A 26,418-nucleotide genomic window follows, 5' to 3' on the forward strand; every position below is an offset into this window, starting at 1 on the left:
TAAAATATCATGCGTAATTACTATATTGTACTCCACAGTACAGAACATTTCTTTATGCGCGATGCAAAGTAGTTTGTGTACAGGGTTAGGTGGAGGTGAAGGTTGAGAGGCGACGGTTACGAGAAAGGGCAGACGATGCTGTCAGCGACATGAGTGTGGGTTGAGGCAACGCTAGTCGGGTAGCGGTGGTGTTGATAATGAAGTGACAACGTATTTTCTAAACGATATAAAAGGGGGAGGTGTAAAATCGCAAGGCTTACAGCGCAAGGCTATCACGAAGGCGCAGTACAGCACATACAGTAGTCTGCAGTAGCTACATGTTGTGATGTTGCTTTGTGGAATGCCAATTGAGGAATTTGTCGGTCATTTGTGAATTTGGAAAATTTGAACCATGACAGCAACACACATTGGCCTACTCTTATCAAACTAGCTTCTTTGCCCATCCTAGGACGGAAGCTGTAATATTTACGAAAAAAATTAGCAGAGTATAATTGTATCTTGTGTTAATTGAATGGCAGTGAATCTTGCACGAAATTATGTCATAAAACACTTCACTGCATTTCACTGTAGCACTGTATATAACTGACCTTCAATTTGTTCTAATTCACTGCTCTGATACTTTATTATTTTCTGCTTTCGGTCGCTGGGGTGCAAATAAATTGGATTGCAATACAATATCTGGAAAATCACCGAGAAATGTCTATTTAACCAAAATGTAGAAGCATAAATTAGACTTATCTTAGGAAAAAATATAGACCCCAAATCCAATTTGTTGCCGCGTAGAATTATTTATTAGATTCATTTTAAATAAAGAAACGTGAAACTTAAAGCGAATTTGCAACAAATAATAATTCTGCTCTACCTTAATGACGGGGGTGCGGCATGTGGAGTGACGTCACGCGCGGGACACAAACTCCCTAATTAATAATCATGAGCGGATGACGTCACTGATGTGGACCACGCCACCCACCCCCTCATTAATAATCAAGAGTGGATGATGTCATTCCACATGGAGTTCCCCCCCCTGATCAATAATCATGAGCGGATTCCGTCACTCCACATGGAGCTCCCCCCCCTTCATCAATAATCATGGAATGATGACGTCACTCATGTGGACCCTGGCCCCACCCCCTCATTAATAATCATGAGCGGGTCTTTATTTTCGATTGAATATTTCAGATTAACTGCAATACACCCGTCCTTGGACGGGCTATAGGCTACTTTTATAATAATTTAGAAGCAAAAATTAGACTTACCTTTTGTTTCAAGTGCTGAAGAAATAAATAAAGACACCAAATACACTTTGTTGCTGCGTAGAAATATTGATTTGATTACATTTCAATAAAGAAACGTCAAATTTAAAGTTAATTTGCGTGAAACAAATTATTTCCAATCAACCTGCGGGAATGTAAAAATCCACCCGCTCATGATTATGAATGAGGGGGGGGTGTCTCTTTTGCAGTGACGTCACGTATGGATTTTGCACTGCTGCGTATATTTATTTTTTACTTTCTGTAAAGAAACGTCATATTTGAAGCAACTTTGCGAAAAAACTATCTTTCCACTCGGCCTTCCGCGTGAGTGTAAAAATCCACCCGCTCATGATTATTTTATTATTAATGACGGGGGAGGGGGTATGTGGAGTGACGTCACGTGCATTACACACATTTCTGGGCTATTATAGTAGTAATGCCATCAGCGGGAATTGTAACGTCCACTGTGAAGCGTCACTTTCATGTAAATTGCATCATCAGAATCGCTGATTTAGATCTCTGTGTCGCGAGAAGAAAGCTCAAAGTGGTCCATGGGCGACCGGGATTTTGCTTCGGTGGCCATTGGACTTTGGAACTCTCTGTCAAAGTTGGTCAGGGAGTCTAGTTCAGTTTGGGCCTTCAGGTCCCCCCTAAAAATATTTATCTTTTAAGAAAGCATCTCGAATTTTAACTTAGCCTCTTCTTACCCCCCCCCCCCCCCCATTGTAAGGCACCTTTATGTTTTATGCATGGGGTCAGTAAAAGAGAAGAAGCAGAAAGAGAAGTGTTGTGAGCTGCGGTCGTGAGTGAATGTGTGTACAGGTGAGCGTGTAGCTCGGTGAGTGAGCGTGTGGGTGATTTGCCACAGTGTAATGGTTAGCACACTGGATTTGCGATGATCCTAAGGTCACCAGTTTGTTTCTATGGCAGTTGAAACAACGGTGCAAGTCTCTCGAATTCCCCCCCCCTCCACTTGTGTAAGAACTCATCATTCATTCGTCGAAAATGTAAAAAAACAATTCAGGACCTGACTGTGACTCAGTGTGGATCTCCTGGAGTAAGTCTATTTTATTATTATAAAGAGTTAAAGGGGCTGTTTGATGACACGACTAGAGAGCTGGCTTGCACTGCAGGGAACTTAATATTCAACTTGGATTCCGCAACCCTCAATGGCCTTTTTAAGTTAAATTTGTGCATGTAAGACTCGCACAAACAACCATACCCAGAAACCCATAGACTCCAACAGACACTCATACATTACTACAGACACTCAGACTCACACAGCGACCCCATACTCACAGAGACCGATAGACATGCACAGAGACCCATAGCCTCACACAGAGATCCATACACTCAAAGGCCCAAAAACTCACAGAAATCCATAGATTCGCACAGATGTCAATAGAATTTTAATTTGAATATTTATTTATACTGGATGAATCTGATGAGCTATAACGATGTTTTCACAGACGTCCAATCGGGTGGGTCAGAAAATAACAACAAAAATACAATACAAAAACATCACAGGAAAGGTAAACAAATTGTTTCGAAATATACAAATTAAACTGAACTCTGTTTATCTTACCATAGACTCATACAAACATGTTGGACTCGCACAGAGACCTTAACCACTAAACCTCGAACAATTAAAACCCTCTAAACCCTAACTATCTAAATCCATAACCATCTAAACCGCTAACCCTCTCAACCCATTTACCCTTACAACCCTAATCTTTAAACCCCTCGCCCTCTAAAAGCTTAAACTCTAAACCACCAAAACACTAACCATCTCAACCCCTAACCCTCTAAATTCCTATACCCCTAACCCTCAACCCCTTTACCCTTAAAACCCTAACCCACCAAAACCCTCACTCTCTAAACCCTTTATTCTTTTAACCCTAACCGTCTAAGCCATTAAAAACCAAAACTTCTAAACCCTCTGAATCCCTAACCCTCTAAACCTTGAAACCCTAACCTTCTAAAACCATAAATCCTTAACATTCTAAATACCAACCAATCTAAACCACTACCCTCTAAAGAACTAACCCTCTAGACCCCTAACCCTCTGAACTCATAACCTCCTAAATCCTCAACCTCTAAAACCCTAACCCTCAAACCCCTAACGTTCTAAAACCCTAAATCTGTAACCTAATCCCAACACATTTAAACCCCAACCCTCTAAAGAACGAACCCTCTAGACACCTAACCCTTAAAACACCTATGCCCCTAAAATGCTAACCCTCTAAACACATAATCCACTACACCCGGAACCCTCTAAACCCATAAAGGTTTTTTTTGTTAGATTATGTAAATATAAACGTGTCGTTAAACCAACCACCACCTGAAACAGCCAATTAGTAAACTTTGTCACATCAACAAAAAGTGCCATTTAGTGTTGGAGACTAAACCAAAAAAAAACTTTATTATGGACAATATTAGTTGTGAAAGTCTATGTGTTAAACCCTCAACTCTCAAACCACTAAACCCCTAACACTGTAAATCACTAACCCTTGAAACCCCGATACCTCTAAACCCCTAAACACATACCCTTATAACCTCAACTACTAACCATCTAAACCATTCAACATCCAACAATCGAAACACAAAAACCTCTAAACACGTAACTCTCTAAACCCCTAACCCTCTAAAACCCATAAACCTCTAAACACGTAACTCTCTAAACCCTCTAAACTCAAAACGTTCTAAACTCTAACCCTCTAAACACCAAATCCTCTGAAGGACTTTCCCCTTAAGACCCCAACCGTCTAAACACCTCACCCTATAAAATCGCAACCCATAAACCCCCAACACTCTTAACTGCCTAAACCCTTAACCTTATAAACTCCAAACCGTCTAAACCCCTCAACCTGTAAAACCGTAACCCACTAAACCCCTCACCTTATAAACCCCTAATCCCCTAAATATCAAAACCTCTAAACCCATAACCTTCTAAAACTCTTCTGTGAACAGGTGTCTTTTATACAGGTAACAAGCCGAGATTAGGAGCACTCCCTTTAAGAGTGTGCTCCTAATCTCAGCTCGTTACCTGTATAAAAGACACCTGGGAGCCAGAAATCTTTCTGATTGAGAGGGGCTCAAATACTTATTTCCCTCATTAAAATGCAAATCAAGTTATAACATTTTTGACGTGCGGTTTTCTGGATTTTGTTGTTATTCTGTCTTTCACTGTTCAAATAAACCTACCATTAAAATTATAGACTGATCATTTCTTTGTCAGTGGGCAAACGTACAAAATCAGCAGGGGATCAAATACTTTTTTCCCTCACTGTATATAAATTGCATTGGCATATGTGGTCATTGACACGGTAAAACTAGTCAAGATGGTGTGGTGGTGTTGCAGTGTCAAGAAAAGTGCTTCATGGTGTCTTAAACTCTCTTCTCATTTGACAGCAATTGGAGAGTACAGCCATGTCTTTAGCTGCATGCAGTGAGGCATGGGGCGTCTGCGAGAATGCCGGCAATTCACGGAGCAAGACCAGAGGTCGAGCCATGCTGCCCACGTCTAGAGAGGTATTTGTGTGCTTGAATAATAATAGTGAAAATTATTGTACAGCAGACCTCGCTTAGCGCTCAAAATGTGTATGCTGGAGAAGTGGCCACTAATCAAATCGGCGCATAAAGGAGTTCATTAGACAATTGTATATATGGGGATGCATTCCCAACAGCTTTAATTCTTACATGTGTAATGCGAGCGTAGGCTGGGGCTTCGCCGCCACAGCCCCTAAGCCATCTAGGCGACACGAGCCATCGGGTAAAGGGTTCAAGGGTGGAGCCCGCGGGCGCTAGGGGGTGGTATTATCTGGAAAGTTCTTAAGGGGTGTGGTGAAGGGCAGAGTCTGGGTGACGCGGGAAGGGGATATAATGGAGAGCCGGAAGGGGCTCGAGGTCAGTTGGTGAGAGCTGGAAGCTGGACCACGTCGCGGGTCTCCGTGAGCCATCGGCCACGTGGCGACGCGGAGACGGCTCCCAGCGCGCCGTCTGCCAGCGTTGTGATCCCCCATAGCCCCACCCCTTGGAGAGGATTCTTATAAAAGGCGGGGAGCCAGAGAGCTCGGGTCCAGTGTGTGAGATGCTTAACCCTAACCCTCTAAACCCTATACCCCAAATAGCCTAATCCTCGAAACACCTAACCCTCTAAACCCCAACCCTCTAAACCCCTAACTCTCGAATCCCCTCAACCCCTAAACCCTATAACCCTCGAAATCCCTAAACCTCTAAACCCCTTATCCCTGAAATAACCCAAAACCTCTAAACCCTTAACTTTATAAATCCCTAACCCTCTAAACCCCTAACCCTTTGTGTGGAATGTGGTGGGGGTGGGATCATGGGGTGGGTGGGTGCAGGGTGTATGTGGTGTGCGTTGGGTGGTGGGTATCACAGGGGGGTGAATGGGTGCAGTGTGTGTGTGGTGGGTATGATGATAGTGGTCATGGTTCACAACTATCCGTGACCACCACCACCACCTCTACTGTGTGGTGGACCGGCCACCACACAGCAGCACGCGTCGGAGGAGTGAACGGATGGTTCCCCCTATGCGGGCCAGACTCCCTCGCTTCCTCTTCTCCTCCTGCATCACCATCACCTGATCCTCTTTCCTTGTCATCTCCTTCTCCACCATCTTCTCCACCAATGTCTCCTCCACCTGCACCACCATCTCCTCCTCCTGCTCCTTCGTCCATACCTCCTCTGTCTCCCCCCTCATCTCTTCTTCCTGCACCACCAGCTCCTCCACCAGGGTCTCCTCCTCCAGCACCACCAGCTCCTCCACCAGGGTCTCCTCCTCCTGCACCAACAGCTCCTCCACCAGGGTCTCCTCCTCCTGCACCAACAGCTCCTCCACCAGGGTCTCCTCCTCCTGCACCAACAGCTCCTCCACCAGGGTCTCCTCCTCCTGCACCACCAGCTCCTCTACCAGGGTCTCCTCCTCCTGCACCAACAGCTCCTCCACCAGGGTCTCCTCCTCCTGCACCAACAGCTCCTCCACCAGGGTCTCCTCCTCCTGCACCACCAGCTCCTCCACCAGGGTCTCCTCCTCCTGCACCACCAGCTCCTCCACCAGGGTCTCCTCCTCCTGCACCACCAGCTTCTCCACCAGGGTCTCCTCCTCCTGCACCAACAGCTCCTCCACCAGGGTCTCCTCCTCCTGCACCAACAGCTCCTCCACCAGGGTCTCCTCCTCCTGCACCACCAGCTCCTCCACCAGGGTCTCCTCCTCCTGCACCACCAGCTCCTCCACCAGGGTCTCCTCCTCCTGCACCACCAGCTCCTCCACCAGGGTCTCCTCCTCCTGCACCACCAGCTCCTCCACCGGAGTCTCCTCTTCCTCCACAACAACCGTCAGCCATTTAGAGGCCTGGGCGAGCGCGGAGGGTGGGGGCAGCGCCGGCTCCGCTCTGTTAAGAGATGCGCACGACACCGTTCCAACTTCCTGCTCCAGCAGAGATCGCACTCCCCCCCCCCCCCACCATCGTGCGGAGATAGATTAACCAGGTTAATAACGATGCTGCAGTAACACAGCATACCTTTGCCCATCGTGGGTCTGGTTACAAAATGGGAATTAGTCTTGCGATATCACACTGGATGAAAGGCTACATGGCAAAGATATGGCTGCTTCATTATTTGTCCTCACCCAGAAACCAATTATAAAAATACATCCGTATATAACCGAATGTACACGTGGGGTTTGAACTGTACATGTGTTCGTTTGCAGGCGGCAGGGCTGGAACTCACAGAGGGACCTGGGTTTGATGCCCAAACTTGGGCCACTTTCTCCGTGTGGAATGTGGAGTGTGTTCTACCCCCCCCCCGTTTTATCCTGCATTGGTTTCCAAAATCAGAATAAATTATTTAGACTGGATGAAGAGGAATCCGATAAGCTATGAAGCTCTTCTTTCACAGATATGCAGTCGAGGCACAGGGTCAGCAAGTTACAACAACAAACAAAAGAAAATGAGTGCAAAGTGTAAAAATGTAAGCAAGTCACAAAATAACTGAGCATATAAGCACAAAGTACGTAAAATCCTGCCAGTTTTTCAACACTAAATACAAATTTAGGGGTTGTTACGGGAAGAAAGGCAGACAAACACAAGGGTGTTTGGACCCACACACGGGTGTCTACATCCACGTCCGCATCGGTTAACCCTGGGGGGGCATGGGGGCGTTGTGATCCCCCATAGCCCCACCCCTCGGAGAGGATTCTTATAAAAGGCGGGGAGCCAGAGAGCTTGGGTCCAGTGTGTGAGATGCTTACCAGGGAATACTGAAGACCGGCAGAATAGGCTCTGGAACACCCCTGTCTCGCTGTCCTTGTCAGGGCCGAGCAGGGCAAGCCAGTGGCGCGGCCCCAAGAGCTCCAGGACCGCTGCTCTTGTAAGAGCACGGCCTGGTTAGCTGGGTGCCGGGATCCGTGCTTGACCAGGGCCGGATCAGATAGCCTCCCCTAGCACTCATAGCGGAGGACTGGGAATAGGAGAAGTCAGGGGATAGTGCTAGGGGTGTTTCCCATTGAGTACGGGTGAAGGGGCGTTACCCCTTCAAGTAATGTTACCGCCTTTTGGTTAAATAAAAGAGTGTGCCTCAACTACGTCGTCTGTCTCCCTGATAACTCACTACACTTGTATAAGTGTAGTGTATCGTGTCGTGTATCGTGTCGTGTATAGTGTAGTGTGTAGGTTAAACGTTGAGTTTTATAAGGGCACCACGGGGTGACCAGCCCCTCCCCACCCAGCCCCACCCCTCCCACCCCCCACCCAGCCCCACCCTCCCCACCCAGCCCCTCCCCTCCTCCCCCAGCCCCTCCCCACCCTCCCCTCCCTCAGCCCCTCCCCACCCTCCCATCTCCACCCAGCCCCACCCCTCCCACCCCCACCCTCCCCATATGCACGACAGACAAATAATCCCTGGTGGGCAGTGTGGAATCTGTTGTTCCTACCGGTATAACAGTGGGAAATATCTGAACCGGTCCTGGGCCTCCCCTTGATCGACTCAACCTCAAATGAGTACCTGATACAGTGGGTACACATCACCACGAGGGAGACAAATGCGTGGTGTTGGCTACCCACTTCCCTGTGTACTGTGCCAGTCCTCTGTAGGTCCTCACTAACACCACTTGCCTCAAAAATCTGTTAAGGCTATGAGGGGGATCTTTGTCTTTGTACAGTGGCATTGGCTACGTATAAACTGATACTTTGAACGGAGTTTATAATACAGCATGGCCTATGTGTAACGCATCATATACCTCGAACACAGCACCATGAAAGTGTGTGCCGTATAATACAGAGTATGTGTAAAGGAGCATAGCCTGTGCACGTACTGCAGCGTTACTTTGAACTGAAACGTGGCATGGCCGTTATGTGTAGAACAGCATTTCTTGTGTATATGTAGTGGGTTCCCACAGAGACTGGAGACGTTGCTTAGAGGCAACACGGTTTATTTAAATTTTATAACAGAAGCCCCTTTTACTCCCACTACTTGGGGAGGTATGGCCTCCGGGCTAACGTGCCCTATCACTGGGGCTACGGGCTCTGAGTCCTCCGACTATGGGTGGCCTAGGGGAGGCTATGCTGACCCGACCGAGCCAAGGTGCGGGTCTCGACCACTGGTCCGTGCTCGGCCCCGGCCCATAAAAGGACGTCGGGTCCCAGGGTCCCAGGGTCCCAGGGTCCCAGGGTCCCAGGGTTCTAGCCTAGCCGGTCTTCAGTCTTCGTCTTCAGAGCACTGCCTCGGGCCGTCCTGGGGTCCGTCTTTTATACCCACCTCGGGGACTCTCCACCCCCGGTACCGCCCCCTTTCTGGAACCTTCCAGGTGACTCTGGAATAACCCCCCAACCCCTCACCTGGGGTCGGGGGGGGAACTCGGCCTCTCAACGGTCCCGGTTCTCTCTCTAACTCAGGTTGGCACCCTCTGTCGACTCGTGCCCGCAACTACAGGTAAGCATACAGTGTGGTGTGTGCTTTGCATTTCCGACGCTACATATACAGCAAGAAATACTCTACATAGAGAGAGCATTGCATCTGTGTGTGTGTACTGCATGACACACGGTGTACGGTGTGTAATGCACAGTGATGGGCTGCTGCTGCTGTACCTGTTGACGTTGATGTCGGGGCAGGCAGAGTCCTCGCTCCGGGTCCCGGTGGCGTTGCTCCGGGGGAACGTGCAGAAGAAGGCGTTGGCCAGGAGACAGGCGGCCTGCTCCTGAGACATCGTCAGCATCAAGCCGGTGTCCCGGCGGAGCAGCGGCAGGGGCTGGGGACACGTGGGGTGCACAGGGCGCAGCGACGTCACACGCGGCAACGGGTGGCAAAGGGGTTGCAGAGGAGCAACGGCGCAATGGTAACACCGATGCAGAGCACTGAGCCTGCAGCACTGGGATGCTGGGGTCTGGATCAAGGAGTTCTGAAATGCACGTAAACCAGATGATTGTTGTACACGTGAGGTTCATGGTGCAGCCCTGCAATTACTTGCTCATGCAACTGCTGGTGAAAGAACCTCCACTAGAGGGAGGTCTAGAGTGCCGATCCGGCGGGTATGTTTTGGCCAACTTTTCCACACTGACCATTCGTCTTGAAAGAGGTGGGAGTACTCGCCATTTAGCCCACTGCACGCGACCCACCGATGGACTGTGGGTGGACAAAACAGGGAATGGTAAGAACCCTGGTCAATGTTTTCAAGGCCAGGCTGGGAGATCGAACCGCGACATTTGAAGTCAATCGTGACAACCATCCCACAGTCATGGCAGCAGCCCTTTTGCAGAAATAAAATAAAATATTGGAGAGGGCTTCACACAAGAAACAAGAAGATTTAGTGGTTTGGACGTGGCTTTCCAATGAGTACAGAGAGGGTACCACAAGTAGCGGTGCATACTCGGGCGCAAGGAAATAGAAGCAGAGAAAAAGAATGAGATAGGTCGATGCAATAAAGAATTGGCAGTGGTGCACCAAGCACGACCCCTTGCTGAGCGCTGAAGCAGCAGCCCCCCCCCATCCCCGGACCCCTCCCCCCACCCTCCACTTCTCACCCTGACGCCACACAACCCGTGGGTAGGCGATGCCCTCTGGTGGACAAGGCGCGGTACGAGACGCCAGCAGCGTTGCGCTGCCAGGGTTACTCTCCCGAACACCTCCGTACACTTACACACACCTACACACACCTCTATACACCTCTATACACTCACACACACCTACACACTTACAAAGACAAAGATCCCCCGTATAGCCTTAACAGACTGTAGGGGCAAGTGCTGTTAGCGTGCACCTATGAAGGCCGGAACGGTACACGAGGGGGTGGGTGGCCAGCACCACGCCCGACCGCCTTTGTCTCCCCAGTGGCGATGTTTACACACCGCACCAGGTACTCATTTAAGGCTGCGTCGACCTTGGGGAGGCCCAGGACCGGTTCAGATAATCGTCACTGGTGTTAGCCGTGAGCGGGAATCGAACCCGGGTCGCCAGGTTCATAGCGCAGCGCGCTAACCGCTACACTACCGCTCCCCACACACCTACACACACACACCTCTACACACTTACACACCTACACACACACACCTATACAACAACAACCGCCATTCGCCACTAAGTGGCGGTGACGTCACCACGACGCTTGTGCCAGGCCAAGTGCACCTTGAGGCCACGTGAAGTGTCGAACGCCCGCTGGCAGGAGGTCACGGGGCAGACCCAGCAGGTGCCACGGGTCGACTGACCGAGATGACCGAGATGACTGGCTGATGCACCACCTGTGCGCCCTACCGTACCAACTTGTTGTGCTTTAGCCACCCGGCGCTCCGCTCGTTGTTGTGAGCGTCGCTCCTCCGCCCTCCGTTGTTGTTGGAGGGCGACTGCCTCCAACTGCCCAGTAGCGTCCTTCACGAGCCTCCTCCACTGAGGCCGATCTTGACACTGCTGGTACCAGTCATCAGCAAGTCCACTCAGCTCCACGTCCTCCTGTACCACATCACTCCATCTCTTCTCTAGCCCGCGCCGCGCCCGTTTAGCCCCCTCGATTTTAGGCATGCGGTAGCTGGGCATGCGTGCTACATGACCCAGCCAACGCAGCCTTGCCTGCCGGAGGAGCTCACCGATGGGACTTTGCCCAGATCTTTCAAGGATTTGTGAGCTCCTCACACAATCCAGCCTGGTTAAACCCAGGATGGATTGTAGGCAGGCCAGCCTAAATGTTTCCAACCGGCGAAGATGCTCCATTAGGGGGGTCCACGTTTCGCAAGCGTAGAGAAGGGAGGGAATGACCGTGGCCGAGAAGACCTGAAGCTTCGTGCGGAGGTAGCTTCCACACAGCGTTACGCAACCGATGAAAAGATAATGCCGCTCGACTCATTCGGAGTGAGACCTCTGCTGATAAACTGGAGCCGGTCATAAGCACACTGCCCAGGTATGGGAAACTCTCCACTCTCTCCACAACTGCCCCATCACCGATTGGGAGTTGTGGGGGTGGAGTGTCTGATGGTACAAAATACCCAGGCAGGTGCTTAGTTTTGGTGGGGCTGATGGTAAGGCCCCACCTCTTAGTGGCACGCTCCAGTTTCAGCAGCAGCGTCTCCAACTCCTCTTCTGAATGAGCAGCTATTACCAAATCATCGGCATACATAACGTGGTCGATCAGCCTCCCATTATATCTGTACCAAATGGAAATTCCCCCGGTACAGCTATTGAAGGCTTCACGAACTACGCAGTCGAAATAGATGTTAAATAATGTGGGAGCCTGAGGACATCCCTGTCACACCCCAAGGTGTACAGGGGAAGGCTCTGATTCCTGGCCACGTAGTTTTACCCGGGCCCGCTCACCATCATGAAGGTCCTTAATGATCGTGAGCAGAGGGTCAGGGACTCTGAAAGCACGAAGAACAACCCAGAGCCCAGGCCTACTGATGGTATCATAGGCCTTGACCAGGTGAATAAAGCAGAGATGAAGGTCTTGTTGGAATTCCCTATACCTCTGCTGTAGCAGACGGACAGAAAATATGGCATCTGTACAGGACCGCCCTTTCCTGAAACCGCATTGGGGTTCTGCAAGCCTCTCCTCAGCGTGCCTAGCAAGGCGATGTTGAATAATCCTTGCCAGGACCTTTCCCGGCACACTTAGGAGTGAGATGCCTCTGTAGTTGTTACAGTCTGTGCGGTCCCCCTTCTTAAAGAGGGGGACCACCAGGGCATCCTTCCAATCCTGCGGTACCCGTCCAGCGGTCCAGACTATTGTTATGATGTCATATAGGGCAGTCTGTGCACAAGCGCCACCCTCCCTCAGCATTTCGCTTGGGAGATCATCTCTGCCCAGTGCCTTTCCTGGTCTCAGACTCCAGATCGCCTTCAGTACTTCCTCAACATATGGCACCTCAGCCAGCCACTCACAGGGGGTGACCTCCAATATTTGAGGCACCGCAGCCTCAGCAGGGTTATCCCCACTTTGTGCCATGATGTTTTCCTGGCTGAGAGATTTTCCCTCCCCCAGGACCTCACACACACCTATATACACTTACACACACACCTCTATACACTTACACACACATACACACACACCTATACACACCTACATACACACCTCTATACACTTACACACACATACACACACACCTATATACACTTACACACACCTCTACACACCTACACACACCTACACACACACCTCTATACACTTACACACACCTACACACACACACACCTCTACACACTTACACACACCTACACACAAGTACCTCTATACACCTACACACACCTACACACACACCTCTATACACTTACACACACCTACACACACACACCTCTACACACTTACACACACCTACACACAAGTACCTCTATACACCTACACACACCTACACACACACCTCTATACACGTACACACACCTACACACACACCTCTATACACTTACACACACCTACACACACACCTCTACACACTTACACACACCTACACACAAGTACCTCTATACACCTACACACACCTACACACACACCTCTATACACGTACACACACCTACACACACACCTCTATACACTTACACACACCTACACACACACCTCTATACACTTACACACACACCTCTATACACTTACACACACCTCTCTACACCTAAACACCCACACACACACCTCTATACCCTTACTCACACCTACACACAACAACAACCGCCATTCGCCACTAAGTGGCGGTGACGTCACCACGACGCTTGTGCCAGGCCATGTGCACCCTGAGGCCACGTGAAGTGTCGAACGCCCGCTGGCAGGAGGTCACGGGGCAGACCCAGGTGCCACGGGTCGACTGACCGAGATGACCGAGATGACTGGCTGATGCACCACCTGTGCCCCCTACTGTGCCAACTTGCTGTGCTTTAGCCACCCGGCGCTCCGCTCGTTGTTGTGAGCGTCGCTCCTCCGCCCTCCGTTGTTGTTGGAGGGCGACTGCCTCCAACTGCCCAGTAGCGTCCTTCACGAGCCTCCTCCACTGAGGCCGATCTTGACACCGCTGGTACCAGTCATCGGCAAGTCCACTCAGCTCCACGTCCTCCTGTACCACATCACTCCATCTCTTCTCTAGCCCGTGCCGCGCCCGTTTAGCCCCCTGGATCCGGCCGAACAAAAGCTGTTTAGGCATGCGGTGGCTGGGCATGCGGGCTACATGACCCAGCCAACGCAGCCTTGCCTGCCGGAGGAGCTCGCTGATGGGACTTTGCCCAGATCTTTCAAGGACTTGTGAGCTCCTCACACAATCCAGCCTGGTTAAACCCAGGATGGATCGTAGGCAGGCCAGCCTAAATGTTTCCAACCGGCGAAGATGCTCCACTAGGGGGGTCCACGTTTCGCAAGCGTAGAGAAGGGAGGGAATGACCGTGGCCGAGAAGACCTGAAGCTTCGTGCGGAGCGACAGACCAGGTAGCTTCCACACAGCGTTACGCAACCGATGAAAAGATATTGCCGCTCGACTGATTCGGAGTGAGACCTCTGCTGATAAACTGGAGCCGGTCATGAGCACACTGCCCAGGTATGGGAAACTCTCCACTCTCTCCACTACTGCCCCATCACCGATTGGGAGTTGTGGGGGTGGAGTGCCCGATGGTACAAAATACCCAGGCAGGTGCTTAGTTTTGGTGGGGCTGATGGTAAGGCCCCACCTCTTAGTGGCACACTCCAGTGTCAGCAGCAGCGTCTCCAACTCCTCTTCTGAATGAGCAGCTATTACCAAATCATCGGCATACATAACGTGGTTGACCAATAGGGAGCCATCCCTTGATCGCACCCGGGCGTCGATCAGCCTCCCATTATATCTGTACCAAATGGTAATTCCCCCGGTACAGCTATTGAAGGCTTCACGAACTACGCAGTCGAAATAGATGTTAAATAATGTGGGAGCCAGAGGACATCCCTGTCGCACCCCAAGGTGTACAGGGAAAGGCTCCGACTCCCGGCCACGTAGTTTTACCCGGGCCCGTACACACACACCTACACACACACCTCTATACACTTACACACACACCTCTATACACCTAAACACCTATACACACACCTCTATACCCTTACTCACACTTACACGCAGGAGGAGGTGGTAGTGCGGGAACGAAAGGGCCTGGCTCGTGCGGCGAACGCGGACCGTGCGCTCCTCCGTAGCATGATGCTGTTTTGTTGCGACCGGTCGACCGCACAGTTGGGGTGATGGAGGTGGTGCGGTGCTTACCATGACCGCTATCACCACATGCACCACACCATCTACCCACCCACCCCGTGATACACACCACACACACCACACACACCACACACACCACTCACACCATACACACCACACACACCACACACACCACAAACACCACACACACCACTCACACCACACACACACCACACACACCACACACACCACTCACACCACACACACCACACACACCACTCACACCACACACACCACTCACACCATATACACCACACACACCACACACACCACACACACCACTCACACCACACACACCACACACACCACTCACACCACTCACACCACACACACCACACACACCACTCACACCGCACACACCACACACACCAGACACACCGCACACACTGCACACACCGCACACACCACTCACACACACACACCACTCACACCACTCACACCACTCACACTACACACACCACACACACCACTCACACCACACACACCACACACACCACACACACCACTCACACCACACACACCACACGGTTCCCCGGAAAGACGGTGCCACTGGGACCGTAGCCGGGGAAGGAAACTGAGCAGCAGATGCCAGGACTGGACTGGACAATGACTGCTGCCAACAGACTAACTCTGTTCAGAGATAGGATCAATCCAATGTATTATGTAATACTTATCATTGTTGTTTTTATTATTAACGTCATGACATGAACTTATGAGGAAACAATGTAACTTTGCATTGCTTGTGAGTGCTGCCAGGGTTTTTTAAATGTGCCTTGGCTCGTGTGCAGGGTCCCGGCTGTGTGTGCGGCGGTACAATGACAACTATGTCATGACAGAAGTTTCAGGCAATGGCCCTTCTTCAGAACGTGTACAGACAGTGGTGGGAAAAGATAATCAGGCGATTCGTCTGACACATCCGCCCCCTGACTGCCCCACTGCCCTTCTGCCAAGCTGCTCCGCTGTCCTGCTGCCCCAATGCCCTCTGCCCCACTGCCCCTCTGCCCCACTGCCTCAATGCCCCTATGCTCCGCTGCTCCACTGCGCTGGTGCTACTCTGCCCTAATGCCCCGCTGTTCCATTGCCCCACTTTCCCACTGCCATCACATCCATCGCGAAGCAGCAAGACGTCCACACCACCTCATTAAATATTACCCTGATGTACACGCAGAGAGAGAGAGACCCTCGTTAAACATTAAATACTGGAGGGGGCTGCTGTGATGCAATGGCTCGTAAAATTCACTGGCAATAGAGAGATTGCTGGTTCCACCTTCTGGCACAGCAGTTGAAACAAATGGTCGAGTACTAATAGGGGTTTTCCCATTTTTTCTGGCAACAAAACTGACACCTTTTGCAAGGCATCATGTTTACATTAACCACAATACTTGCAGTCAAATGTTGCCAGAAAAAAGGGGAAAATCCCTATTAGTATATTTTGGTACTGGCAAAGGAGGTCCCAAAATGGTCGAGTATCTTAAGTTCCCCTGCCTCTGTCCGCCAAACAGTACAACTGGGTACACCAAAATCGAGTGGCAAGTTGGGTGGGTAGGTGCTGGATGAATGAGTGCATCGCTGTGTGGGTAATTTGATGAGTTGGTACCTGGGTAAGTGGATGGTAGGTGGTTGAATGGGTGGATGGGTAATTGAATGAGTAGGTCGGTGTGTGAATGAGTGGGTGGCTGGGGGTGTAGTAGGTGGATGGATGAGTGGGTAATTCAGTGTGTAGATTGGTGGATGTGTGAATGTGTTAATGAGTAAGTTGGTGGTTGGTGAATGATTAGGTGGGTGGATGAGTGCGTGGGCGGGTCAGTGAGTTAGTTTAAATGAATGAGTGGTTGAATGGGTAATTAAATGAATGGGGAGGTGGATACATGATTTGGTGCTTGGGTGGGTCAGTGAGGAATTGAGCGAGCGGGGAATGAGAACGTGGGTGAGTGGATTTTTGAATGAGTGATTGGGTGAGTTCGTGAGTCTGTGTGTGAGGGGATAATTGAGTGGTTGGATGAGTGAATGGGTAAATTAGTGGATATTTGAGTGAGTGGTTGGATGGGTGAGTGGGTAAATGAGTGGGTGAATGAGTGGTGGGTGAATGGGGAGGTGATTGGGTGGGTGGGTGAGTGGGTGCGTGCGTGCGTGGGCGGGTGGATGAGTGGATGGGTGAGTTAGTAAGTGGGCGAGTGGGTGGGTGAGTGGGTGGATACGCGGGTGGGTGAGTTAGTAGGTGGGTAAGTTAGTAAGTGGGTGAATGGATGGGTGAGTGGATGGGTGAGTGGGTGGGTGAGCGAGTGAATGAGTCGGTGAATCATTGAATTAGTGGGTGAGTAGGTGACCGAGTGAGTACTTGAGTGGGTGAGTGGGTGGGTGAGTAGTTGAGTGGGTAATTGAATTAGTGGGTGAATACGTACGTGGGTAATTGGGTATTTGAATGATTGAGTGATTGGGTGAGTGGGTGGGTGAAGAGGTGCGTGAGTGGGTGAGTGGGTGAGTGAGAGTGGGTGGGTGAGTGGGTGGGTGGGTGGGTGGGTGAGTGGGTGGGTGGGTGAGTGGGTGGGTAAATTATTGGATGAATGAGTGGGTGGGTGAGTGGGTGGGAGAGTGAGTGGGAAAGTGAGTGGGAGAGTGAGTGGGAGAGTGAGTGGGAGAGTGAGTGAGTGAGTGGGTGAGTGGGTGGGAGGGTGAGTGGGTGGGTGAGTGGGTGGGTGTGTGGTAGGTGGATGAATGAGTGGGTAATTCAGTGTGTAGATTGGTGGATGTGTGAATGTGTTAATGAGTAAGTGGGTGGTTAAGTTGGTAAATGATTAGGTGGGTGGATGAGTGAGTGGGCGGGTCAGTGAGTTAGTTTGAATGAATGAGTGGTTGAATGAGTAATTCAATGAATAGGGAGGTGGATACATGATTTCGTGCTTGGGTGGGTCAGTGGGTAATTGAGCGAGTTGGGAATGAGAACGTGGGTGAGTGGAATTTTTAATGAGTGATTGGGTGAATGGGTGAGTTCTGGAGTCTGTGTGTGAGTGTATAATTGAGTGGTTGGATGGGTGAATGGGTAAATTAGTGGATATTTGAGTGAGTGGTTGGATGGGTGAGTGGGTTAATGAGTGGGTGAATGAGTGGTGGGTGAGTGGGGAGGTGATTGGGTGGGTTAGTGGGTTCGTGGGTGGGTGGGTGAGCGGATGGGTGGGTTAGTAAATGGGCGAGTGGGTGCGTGGGTGGCTCAGCGGGTGGGTGAGTTAGTAGGTGGGTGGGTAAGATAGTAGGTGGGTGAGTGGGTGGGTGAGTGGATGGGTGAGTGGGTGGGTGAGCGAGTGAAAGAGTCGGTGAATCATTGAATGAGTGGGTGAGTAGGTGACTGAGTGAGTACTTGAGTGGGTGAGTGAGTGGGTGGGTGAGTCGTTGAGTGAGTGGTTGAGTGGGTAATTTAGTGAGTGGGTGAATATGTCCGTGGGTAATTGCGTATTTGAATGATTGAGTGATTGGGTGGGTGGGTCTGAGGACCAGACACGGTTGTGACCACTCCGTCCCCTTCGAGCGCCTTGCTGGCCTTCATCGGGACTCACTACCAACACGAGCTGCCCTAGATATGTAAATGAGAATCAAAATCTGAATATGTAATCATACTGGAGGAATCTGATGAGCTATAAAGCTTTTTTTCAGAGATGTCCAGTAGGGGCGGGTTTGAACGTTACAGCAACAAACAATCCAAAAAATACGATCGGAGTGCAAGGTATAGGAAAAGTAAACAAATCAGTAAAAAACGTTACTAAGCAATTTTTGTTATCTTATCAGGCAACATCCAATGAGGTATTAGCTTATATTTCAGAAGCCACTTGACCACAAATGATAACTCATGTCTGGGGGCAGCTATTGAAGGCAGCCTGAGATGAACATGATGTATGCTGAACTTCTTTCGCACCGTACATAGCCAACCGTGCTAATCCGAAGTGCCGGGGAAGGGCAACAACAGTATTAGGTTAGGGACAGGGCTATAGGCTCAGGGCTATAGGATGTAGGGGCACTGCAGGTTCTCCACAAGGCACGTGATGCCCTCTAGTGGACGAACGCACAACTACAGCTGCTGCTGCAACGCAAGGAACAAGACAGCCGGCTGTACAGCCTCCACATCGCCACTTCTCCACGCACACAACGCGAGTGGTGCTTCTCAGCCGCACAACCTTCTCAGAGTGCATCTCACGATGTCTCAACTGCGTTATGGAGATCGCGTGACGTGAGGGTTGTTCTGCCTTTGTCGTGAGGGTTGTGAGTTGACGCCGAGGAGGGGGGAGGAGGCGCCTCGGCTCCCCATGTGGAGTGACGTCACCCACTAATTATTATGAATGGCGGGGGGGGGGTGTCCATGTGGAGGACGTCACCTGCTCATGAATATTAATGAGGGGGGCTGGTGGATGTGGAGTGACGTCACGAGCGTTAAGGACAGACATTCCTGGGTGATGAGAGTAGATATATGGGCCTGCTTCAGCACAGGACCGTGTAGCGCAGTGGCAGGAGCCTGGCGCTGCTGCTGCGGTGCACGGCGGAGACGCGGCGCCCTCTCGTGGGCGAGTCTCTGGGGCTGCAGATTATTGGGTGAAGCTGCGTTGGCAGCGACGCACGAACGCAATTCAAGACGACCAACTCAACACATTGGCCAATAACCCTGTGGTCTGAAAGAACCTCGACAGGCGGGAAAGTCGGGCCATGGGACTTGTGTCCAGCCCAGCGGCTCTCCTCGTCACCAGCGGGGGGACGACCTCGCGAGGAGCCGCCTCGTCCCGCGACCTCTGCCGCTGGTGGTGGAGGTGGTGGTGGAGGTGGTGGTGGAGGTGGTGGTGGAGGTGGTGGAGGTGGTGGTGGTGGAGGTGGTGGTGGAGGTGGTGGAGATGGTGGTGGAGGTGGTGGTGGAGGTGGTGGTGGTGGTGGAGGTGGTGGTGGTGGTGGTGGTGGAGGTGGTGGTGGTGGAGGTGGTGGTGGTGGTGGAGGTGGTGGTGGAGGTGGTGGAGGTGGTGGTGGAGGTGGTGGTGGTGGAGGTGGTGGAGGTGGTGGTGGTGGAGGTGGTGGTGGTGGAGGTGGTGGTGGTGGAGGTGGTGGTGGTGGAGGTGGTGGTGGAGGTGGTGGTGGTGAAGGTGGTGGTGGTGATGGTGGAGGTGGAGGTGGTGGTGGTGGTGGTGGAGGTGGTGTTGGAGGTGGTGGAGGTGGTGGTGGAGGTGGTGGTGGTGGAGGTGGTGGTGGTGGAGGTGGTGGTGGTGGTGGAGGTGGTGGTGGTGGTGGAGGTGGGAATGGGACGCGAACCCTGGAGGAGGTCTCCTCCTCCTTCTCGTGAGCTAAACGACCTCACCCGCTAAACTTTAACCGAGTGTCCATGTCGTGAGGTATCCGAACTCTGCTCACTGCAAGGGAGTAAAAATCGACGGACGCTCTGCACGCGTGACGTCATTTGTCCGCCCTCGCTGCTTCCTATTGGAAACCGCATTGCTTACGATCTACGAGTTTATAAAGGTCTTTAACCTAGTTGTAAGTGATCATACGGATTCAACATTTGTCGTAGTTATTCTATACGAGCAGATTCGTACACAAGTATTCACCAATCTATAGTCAAATGTAGAGTATAATTTCACACATGTATAAATCACCTCACTACACCCCCGCTAATAACCTAACGAGGAAGAAGGTCGCGCAGACAAACGAGTCGCCTTGTAACGAGTGCGTGGTCTCGGTGCGTGCGTGGTGAAGTCGGCGCGGGAGGTCGGGGGGCGAAGGGACGCGGCGCCGCGTGTCGTCTGCGGAGTCCCTCTCGCGTCTGTGGCCACAGTGAGACCCCCACGACTCGACGGCGGCGCCAAGTGGAGACCTCGGGTCGGCCCTGTGACGTCACCGCCTTGCCACGCGGTGGCGCCACAGCGCGGCAGCAGCAGCGGTAGCAGTGGCACCTCGCGGGTTTGTTGGTCGTAGCACCGAAAAAAACTTACTAGCGTAGCAGCTACACGCTGTGTGGGCTCGGTGCGTGGGTGTAGAGGCGCTTGTGAAACGTGAACCCCCCTAATGGATCATCTGCGCCGGTTAGGAACGTCTAGGCTGTCCTGCCTACGATCCATCCTGGGGTTAACCAGGCTGGATCGTGTGAGGAGCTCGCAGTTCCTTGAAAGATCTGGACAAAGTCCCTGCAGGCAAGGCTGCGTTGGCTGGGTCATGTAGCCCGCATGCCCAGCCACTGCATGGCCAAGCAGCTTCTGTTTGGCCGGATAGACGGGCCTAAACGGGCACGACATGTTCTTTGGGTCTTTGGGTAAAGTCACGTAGACAGGTTCAAAGAAAGAAGCAGTCACGAAAGCGTTAAGTCAAGATATGGGCACGACATGGGCTGGAGTAGAGATTAACTGATGCGGTACGGGAGCATGTGGAGCTGAGTGGTCTTGTCTCTCTCCATTGTACCCACGACATTAGTATGTTGAAGGGTGTGTTTAAGTGTATAGAGGTGTGTGTGTAGGTGTGTGTAAGTGTATAGAAGTGTGTGTGTAGGTGTGAGTGTATAGGAGGTGTGTGTAGGTGTGTGTGAGTGTGTGTGAGTGTATAGAAGTGTGTGTGTAGGTGTGTGAGTGTATAGAGGTGTGTGTGTAGGTGTGAGGGTATAGAGGTGTGTGTGTAGGTGTGTGTAAGTGTATAGAAGTCTGTGTAGGTGTGAGTGTATAGAGGTGTGTGTAGGTGTGTGTGAGTGTGTGTGAGTGTATAGAGGTGTGTAGGTGTGTGTGAGTGTATAGAAGTGTGTGTGTAGGTGTGTGTGTAAGTGTATAGAGGTGTGTGTGTAGGTGTGTGAGTGTATAGAGGTGTGTGTGTATGTGTGAGTGTATAGAGGTGTGTGTAGGTATGTGTAAGTGTATAGAGGTGTGTGTGTAGGTGTGTGTAAGTGTAAAGAGGTGTGTGTGTGTGAGTGTATAGAGGTGTGTGTGTGTGAGTGTATAGAGGTGTGTGTGTGTAGGTGTGTGTGAGTGTGTGTGAGTGTATAGAGGTGTGTAGGTGTGTGTGAGTGTATAGAAGTGTGTGTGCAGGTGTGTGTGTAAGTGTATAGAGGTGTGTGTGTAGGTGTGTGAGTGTATAGAGGTGTGTGTGTAGGTGTGAGTGTATAGAGGTGTGTGTAGGTGTGTGTAAGTGTATAGAGGTGTGTGTGTAGGTGTGTGTAAGTGTAAAGAGGTGTGTGTGAGTTTATAGAGGTGTGTGTGTGAGTGTATAGAGGTGTGTGTAAGTGTCTAGAGGTGTGTGTAGGTGTGTGTAAGTGTCTAGAGGTGTGTGTAGGTGTGTGTAAGTGTATAGAGGTGTGTGTGTAGGTGTGTGTAAGCGTTTAGAGGTGTGTGTGTAGGTGTGTGTGAGTGTATAGAGGTGTGTGTAGGTGTGTAGAGGTGTGTGTGTGTATGTGTGTGTAAGTGTATAGAGGTGTGTGTAGGTGTGTGTAAGTGTATAGAGGTGTGTGTGTATGTGTGTGTAAGTGTATAGAGGTGTGTGTGTCGGTGTGTAGAGGTGTGTGTGTATGTGTGTGTAAGTGTATAGAGGTGTGTGTGTAGGTGTGTAGAGGTGTGTGTGTATGTGTGTGTAAGTGTATAGAGGTGTGTGTAGGTGTGTGTAGGTGTGTAGAGGTGTGTGTGTATGTGTGTGTAAGTGTATAGAGGTGTGTGTGTAGGTGTGTAGAGGTGTGTGTGTATGTGTGTGTAAGTGTATAGAGGTGTGTGTAGGTGTGTGTAGGTGTGTAGAGGTGTGTGTGTATGTGTGTGTAAGTGTATAGAGGTGTGTGTGTAGGTGTGTAGAGGTGTGTGTGTATGTGTGTGTAAGTGTATAGAGGTGTGTGTAGGTGTGTGTAAGTGTACGGAGGTGTTCGGGAGAGTAACCCTGGCAGCGCAACGCTGCTGGCGTCTCGTGCTGCCGCCTGTACCGCGCCTTGTCCACCAGGGGGCATCGCCTACCCACGGGTTGTGTGGCGTCAGGGTGAGAAGTGGAGGGTAGGGGAGGGGTCCGGGGATGGGGGGGGGGGCTGCTGCTTCAGCTGAAGCAGCAGCCGCTGAAAGTCACCGTAAACGTGAACACAATCAGTTAAGATCCGAAATGGTTTATTACGTCCTTCCAATGATTGCTAAGCCCGTTCACTCACTCACTCAACCACTCGCTTGCTCACTCAACCACTCACTTGCTCACTCAAGCACTCGCTCACTCAACCACTCACCCAACCACTCGCTCAACGACTAACTCTACCACTCACTCACTCAACCCCTCACTCAACCTTTCACTCAACCCCTCACCAAACCACTCAACGACTCACCAGAATCCTCTCGGCTTGGGGACTCACTTAACCATTCACTTAACCACTTACTAGAGCAACCACTCACTCACTTAATGACTTACTCAACCACTCAACCAATTACTTTCTCACTCACTCAGCCACTCACTCCTTCACTCAGCCACTCACCCTTTCACTCAGCCACTCACTCATTTAGCCACTCACTCAGCCACACACTCAACCACTCCGCCGCGCACTCACAAAGAAACTTACTCACGAAGCTACTTACTCACTCAACCACTCACTCACTTAATCACTTACTCAACCACTCAACCATCATTCTTTAACTCACTCAACCATTCACTCAATCAGCCACACTCACTCAACGACTCACTAACTTAACCGCTCAGCCGCTCAGTCACTCTATCTCAATCACTCAACCACTCGCTCACTCAGCCACTCACTCCCTCAACCACTAACTGACTGAACCACTCACTCAACCACTCACTCATTCAACCATTCCCGAATTCATTCAACCAGTCACTCAACCATTATGTCGCTGGACGAGTCCCACCTTGATGGGTCTGCGACATTTCTTTCCAGAGTTATTGCCAAAAAACCACAAACATCCCAGAATCCTCTCGGTTTGGGGTCCAAATGTTGTCGCTTATATCCCATGAGAAACATTGCATCGAATAAATGTGATTGGATTCTCCCCGCCTGGACGAGCAGAATTGAATATGTAAGCATCAGGGTTTGGATCAAACCTACAACCTCCTGTATACCGGGCGAAGTAGTGATCTTCTCGTCACCCAGGTCGCCATAATCCATTCCCGTATCTCTTCTTCTGTGTGTGTGCTACAGGCGGGTGTCTCAGATTGCCAGCACCATGTGATGGGAGCTCCAGGGCATGCTGCGTGCTCGCCAGGAGGGACTGGGCAAGATGGCGTAGTCGCTGGAGCAGCTGCGGGCGCGGCACCGCCGCTCTCACCCTGGCGGAGTGCAGCAACACAGTGGGGCGGCACCAGCGGGACACTCTGGACAACGCAGCCAAGGTGCGCGTCAGCCACTCACTCACTCATCCACTCACTCACTCAGCCACTCATAAAACCACTCACTCACTCATCCACTAACTTAAACCACTCACTCAACTACTCACTCACTCAACCACTCACTCAACCATTCACTCAACCATCCACTTACTCAACCACTCAATCAATCACTCACTCAGTCATTAACTCAACCACTCACTCAACCACACACTCATGCGCTCAAACACTCACTCATTGGTTCAAACACTCACTCATTCAAATACTCATTCAACCACTCACTAATTCACTCAACCACTCACTCACTGAACCACTCACTCGCTCACTCAACCACCCGCTCGCTCACTGAACCAATCGCTCCATAAATCATTAATTCAGCCACTCACTCAGCCATTCACTCAACCAATCAGTCAATCATGAATTAAACCGCTCACTCACTCAACCCCTTACACACAGGCTCATCACCTGTGTCTCAACCATCTCACTGAGTAACATAACTCTTTTTTTAGAAGTGACCTGGCCACAAATGATAGGTCAACAACGTGCCTTATGTGGAAATTTATAGCAGCCAACTACTCTAAACGCCTGTTTCTAATGTGTAGGGAAAATCCAGCGGACCAGAATAAAAATCCACTTGACCACGGAGAGAACATGCAAACTCCAAATATACAGGTGTCAGGGTTGGGATCTAATCGACAACCTCCTGTATACCAGACGAGGTAGTTAACATTGTATCCGGGCAAGCCGTACATCGAGCTGGAGTGGACCATGCGGCCCATCCCTATCGCGTGAGTGGCTCCCACTGTTGTTATTGTGTTCATATGTGTGTGTTCTGCTTGTGTGTATGCGTGTGCCGCACTGCGCTATGAACCCAACATGACCAGGCTGTTTCCCCGCTCGCCCGACTCGTTGAGAGGCTTGCCCACCCCCCAGGGCGTTGTCGTGAAGATACCGCTGGGAGGAAGAATATCTCACAATACTGGAAGAGGTGAGGACTACACATAGAGTGGGTGATTAACTGGGTGGGTCTGTGAGTGAGTTGGTGGGTGAGTCAATGGGTGAGTCGGTGGGTGAGTGGGTGAGTGAGTGTGTTAGAGATTGAGTGGGTGGTGGGTGATTGTGTGAATTAGTGGGTGGGTGAGTGAATAGTTTGAAGTGGGTGAGGGAGTGGCTGAGAGGTGGGTTGGTGAGTGGATGAGTAAATTGCTGGGTTAGAGATTGAGTGGGTGGGTAACTAGGTGATTGTGTGGGTGAGTGGCTTAATGGGTGAGTAGGTGAGTGCCTGGATAAGTAAGTGAGTGGATGGTAGCATGAGTGGGTGGATGGTTGAGTGAGGGGTGAATTAGTGACTGACTGAGTGAGTTTATTGGGTAGGTCAGTGCGTGATTGTGTGGGGGAGTGGTGAGTGAGGAGTTGAGTGAATAGGTTAGTGGGTGGGTGAGTAGATTGTTGGGTGGGTCAGTTAGTGGGTGGGTGAGTGAATATCGAAGGTTGAGCAGGTGAGTTGTTAGTGTGTGATTGGGTGGGTGGGTGAGTCGAAGAGTAGGGCACCACGGTGGTGAGATGTTAACTACCTCACCTAGTATACAGGAGTTTGTGAATTCGATCCCATCCCTTCCACCTGTATATTTGGAGTTGGCATGTTCTCCCCGTGGTCGTGTGGATTTTTCTCCGGGTCCTCCAGGTTTTCTCTCCAGATTTAAGATCAACATGCATTTAGAGGATTTGGCTGCAATAAATGTCTCCGTGATAATCAGGTAACCAGGTCACTTCTGAAAAATATTAATATAGTTCTGAGCCTTATCTGGTAAAATAAAAAAGATTGTTTAGTTTATTGGGTGGGTGAGTGGGTAGGTGGGTTGTGGAGTGCGTTGGTGGGTAGGTTAGAGGTTGAGTGGGTGAATGGGTGGGTGTGAGTGGGGGTGTGAATAGTTGAATAGGTGAGTGGGTGAGTAAATTGTTGAGTGAGTGGATTAAAGATTGAGTGGGTGGCAGGGTGAGTGGGTTTGTGAGTGGGTTGGTGGGTGTTTGAATGGGTGAGTGGGTGGAGTGCCGTGGTGGCGAGCTGTTAACTACCTCGCCTTTTTTACAGGAGGTCGTGAGGTCGATCCCGACCCTGACACCTGTATATTTGCATGTTCTCCCCATGTTCACGTGGAATTTTCTCCAGGTGC

The 26,418-nt window shown here is 50.9% G+C and overlaps 1 long non-coding RNA gene across 9 annotated transcripts in view; it reads left to right on the plus strand.

Annotated features, from left to right (window-relative positions):
- Positions 1-26,418, plus strand: part of LOC144950883 (uncharacterized) — a 192,594-nt gene that overhangs the window by 22,355 nt on the left and 143,821 nt on the right. For 3 of the 9 annotated variants that reach the window (XR_013640416.1, XR_013640417.1, XR_013640415.1), the window contains 2 exons: positions 2,723-2,785; positions 4,665-4,821. The exons of 1 other annotated variant lie outside the window; for it this stretch is intronic. This is a non-coding gene — a long non-coding RNA (uncharacterized LOC144950883). Of the gene's footprint in view, positions 1-2,722; positions 2,786-4,664; positions 4,822-5,997; positions 6,039-6,984; positions 7,345-26,418 lie in introns of those variants that run through there. 5 more of the 9 variants (XR_013640414.1, XR_013640418.1, XR_013640413.1 and 2 more) reach the window with 5 other exon arrangements.

This window comes from Lampetra fluviatilis, chromosome 59 (assembly GCF_964198595.1).
Source record: "Lampetra fluviatilis chromosome 59, kcLamFluv1.1, whole genome shotgun sequence".
NCBI lineage: Eukaryota > Metazoa > Chordata > Hyperoartia > Petromyzontiformes > Petromyzontidae > Lampetra > Lampetra fluviatilis.